The sequence below is a fragment of the Echinops telfairi genome, unplaced genomic scaffold (genome assembly GCF_000313985.2).
Source record: "Echinops telfairi isolate 266 unplaced genomic scaffold, ASM31398v2 ScPeMD7_11;HRSCAF=52, whole genome shotgun sequence".
NCBI lineage: Eukaryota > Metazoa > Chordata > Mammalia > Afrosoricida > Tenrecidae > Echinops > Echinops telfairi.
The window spans coordinates 41,675,771-41,679,754 of NW_022103908.1; the positions used below are offsets into that span (position 1 = coordinate 41,675,771).

Sequence of the window (3,984 nt, forward strand, 5' to 3'; positions counted from 1 at the left end):
GCAGACATTCTACAGGCTTTATTCTACTCCCAGTTTGTCCTGTCCAAGGATGGCTGAGGAAGACAATGGTTCTGGGGAGTCATACGCTTCCTTTTGGCCAACAATCCAAAGCTCATTTTTGATGGATGGAGGGCCAGTGGTCTAAGCCCTGCCATCACACCGGAGTCCAGGGGACTTAAAGATGGGAGTCTCACGCCTTATTCATCACTGGCTCAGGGCCATGGTCAGAACTTTCCTACCATCTTGAGAAGAACTAACTTTTCCTGTCATACTGAGATAGTTCCATTTCAGAGAAGTGTTTTAATTTTGATTAATACTTGATTTCTCAATAACCAAGATCCCAACCTGTTGCCGTTGAATTGATTCGGACTCGTGTAGCCCCTTGTGTTACCGAATAGAACCGCTCCAGAGACTCGTTGGGACAATTATCTTCTCGGCAGTAGGTTGCCAGACCTTTCTTCTGTGGCGCCACGAATGAGTTCACATTGTCAGCTACTAACTAGGTCCGTACTTGAGTCCAAACGCTTTTAATCACCCATGGACCTGATTTTCAAACTTGGTTTAAATTGTAGATATCAACCCTAGGAGAGGTGGCGTTATGAGTCAGAGCAGGGTCCGAGGAAGCAGTCCGAATGGTCAATGAGGGGAAAGTGCAGGGCACTGAGAATGCTGCACTTATTGAGAAAAAGGGACAAGACTGGACAAGACGAACAAGTGAGTTCAACTTGGGGCACTGTTGCTTGTTATGTTCCCTCTTGCCCTCCCTGTGATGAGAGTCAAAGGTAGTTAGAACTCGCTGCTCTTTCCACCTCAATGCCAAGCCTAGTCGTCTTTCACTCTAGGACAGTGGAAAAAGCGTTTCTGAGGGTAATCTCCCCTCTTCTGAATCTTACCTCCCTGAGCCTGCTCAGGCCGCTTCTCTCATGCTCACCACCAACCTCTCCCTCTCTCCTGGGTCGCTGCCGTCAACTGCAGACATGTCTGCCTGCCCGCCCTGGTGCCTTGAATCGTGTTCCTCTCCAGGTACCGCCCCACGCACTTTGTTGAGTTCTTTTGCAGAAAGTTATCTCATTTGCTGTTTATATTTAGCTCATTGTCTCATTTATATAAAGTTATCTCACTTCCATGTTTATATTACCCATTCGTCATTCCATCCTGGGGTTGGGGGTGGGGGTTCTGTATTCCCCGTTCCTCTGAAGCTTTCATGCCAAGACCACGTGGACCGCCAGCTGGACAAATTCAGTGGCCACTCCTCTGTCCTCATCTCCATCTGTTGGTCAGCAGTCCTGGATACACATGACTACTTTCTGTGCTTTGAAACGCTTCCTGTTTGGTTTCTGTAACAACCTGCTTCTCTGGTTTACTTCCCACTTCTCTGCCTGTGGCTTCTCTTTCCAATGGCCTTTCCTGGATTTCCCTCCTGGCTTCTCAAGGTGGGCCCATTCTAAGCTCACATAGGGGGTCTTCATTATTCTCAGAAGGTCTTAGTTAGTCCCACGGCTTCATATATTTTCTGTTTCAGGACCATTTCTAAGTTTATACCTTCAGTTTGAGCACTTTTTCAGAGCTCAGGTGGGACTTAGCGGATTACTTTCACCTTCACTTGACTATCATTTAATTGACATCTCAAAATGAACAGGTGCAAAAGAGAACTCTGAACTTCCACCTCCTCTAATCCTGTTCTTCACCTGGCCTTCCCTACTACAGAAAATGACACCAAGGCAACTCAGGGACTTAGTTTCATGGGATGGTTGTGCCATGTCACACACTGTGTGGTTTAGAAACTAGAAATCATGTCACTGCCAATGTGACGAGGATGTTCTCTCCTAGAACCACGGCCCAGTTTATCTGTAACTTGGTGGAGAAGGCTCCGGCGATGGTAAAGGTTGCTGTGACTTATTTGAAGCCTCAATTGGCCGCATTTTGGCACTCTGCCCAGGGGGAGCTGGTTCCTCCACCCCCTGCTGAGCTCCCTGCAGCTATTTAGAGCTTGAAAAAAACAGTCAATAGTGCCCAGACTTGTGGAGGCAAACAGCTCACAGGTAAGGAAGCTCTGTTGAATGGTTTGGTGCCCGCTGAAGTGCGGCTGTGGTTTTACATTGGCACGATCAAAGGCAAGTGAGGTATCATTGGCTACGATGTTTGAAGACCAGCCTTTATCATTTGATGATATTTGCTTTACTATTTGAATGCTCACGGACCATGTGTGATCAGGCCGTGCTTATAAAATAGATAATTCCAAAATTTAAAAAAAAGGAATATATTCTCACACAGTTTTAGAGGTCTGAAGTCCAAAATCACTGAGTTAAAATTAAGGTCTCAGTGAAGCCACACTGTCTGGGGATTCTAGAACAGGGGTCCTCAAACTACGGCCCGCGGGCCACATGCGGCCTGCTGAGGACATTTATCCAGCCCGCCGGGTGATTTTGCCCCATTTGTTTTTTTTTTTACTTCAAAATAAGGTATGTGCAGTGTACATAGGAATTTGTTCATAGTTTTTTTTTTTTAAACTATAGTCCGGCCCTCCAACAGGTCTGAGGGACAGTGAACTGGCCCCCTATTTAAAAAGTTTGAGGACCCCTGTTCTAGAATAAACTCTGTTCCTTACCTCTTCCAGCTTCTGTTGGCTGCCAGCACTCTTTGGCTTGTGGCCGCATCGTTCTATTCTTTTACTCCCAGTCTTTGTGGTCACATTGGCTTGTCTTCTTCTGAATAAGAATATCCCTCTACCTTCTTCTTATAAGGAAACTTGTGTTAGCATTTAGTCTCACTTGGATAAACCAGAGAAATCTCATCTCTAGATCCTTAATCATGGCTACAAAATCTTTTCAGATTCTGGGAACTAGAGCATAGACATCTTGTGGGGCAATATTGCTCAGCAGACCCAGGCATTCCTAGGAAACATTTAAGAGGCTATCTTACTCACCTATTTTCCTCATGACCTGATTAAATCTAGGATTATGTACAGCAGTTCTACCTTCAAATTAATATCCCAATTCTCTTCCTTCTCTCTTACTTTACCAAATAGATGCTTAGACACCTAATAATCTACGCTACCATCATCCCTTGGGTGATGCACTAGCCTTCTCAGTGGTTTCTCTTTGCTTCCACTTTTCTGTTCTCCACACATATTAGGGAGATGTTTAGAAACATACAGCTGGTACTGCCACTTTTTTTTCCCCACTCAAAACCATCTAGTGGTTTCCCAATGATCTTAGAATGAATCTTGAGCTTCTCGGTATGGCTCACAACGCCCTCATGGTTGTTGTGGTCCTTCTCTCTCAGCTCTCAGTCCAACCACTCTCAGTGGTGTGGGAGCTACTCGTACTCGGGATAGCCGGCTATCTGCATAGCTTTCCAAGTCTACAGTCAGTAACATCACTAATTTGAAGTAGACCATGATGAGAATATTTACATCTTGAAAGTTGGCAAATGCTGCAAACATGGGTGTTGTTATTGTTGTTGTTGTTTTTAATCCTCAGAAATCCATCGGTTAAAACATTTTTTTCTAGCATTTCCCTAATATATCCATTCTCATTATGTTCCATCCTCTGAGGCACCTCTCAGCCTTTTCCAGGAGAATTCAGTAGGAGTTTAAGGGGGTTGGAAGAAAAACACAGTAGCACTTGGAGTTTGGCCGAGGATGGCTCCGAGAGAATTTGCCAGGACCAAGGCAACTCAGCTTGTTTAGTCTGAGAGGATGAGCTGGACAGCTAAAGAGTTACTGATGGGAAAGGCATGGGAGGAAGACGCAGTCCGTACATGAGTACCAACTATAAAGAACTCAAAAACCAAAAACAAGCCAACAAATGAACAAACCAAATTAACTAACCAACAAAAAAACCCCCAAGCCACTGCTCTCATCTTGATTTTGACTCACATTGTAACCCTGTAGGACAGAGTAGAACTACCCAATTTGGTTTCCATGGTTGTACATTTTTATGGGAGCAGAAGGCCTCCTTTTTCCTCCAAGGAGTGGCTGGT

The 3,984-nt window shown here is 45.0% G+C and overlaps 1 pseudogene; it reads left to right on the plus strand.

Annotated features, from left to right (window-relative positions):
* Positions 1–1,816: 1,816 nt before the first annotated feature.
* LOC105979085 lies at positions 1,817–2,146 on the plus strand (annotated as a pseudogene).
* Positions 2,147–3,984: the final 1,838 nt, after the last annotated feature.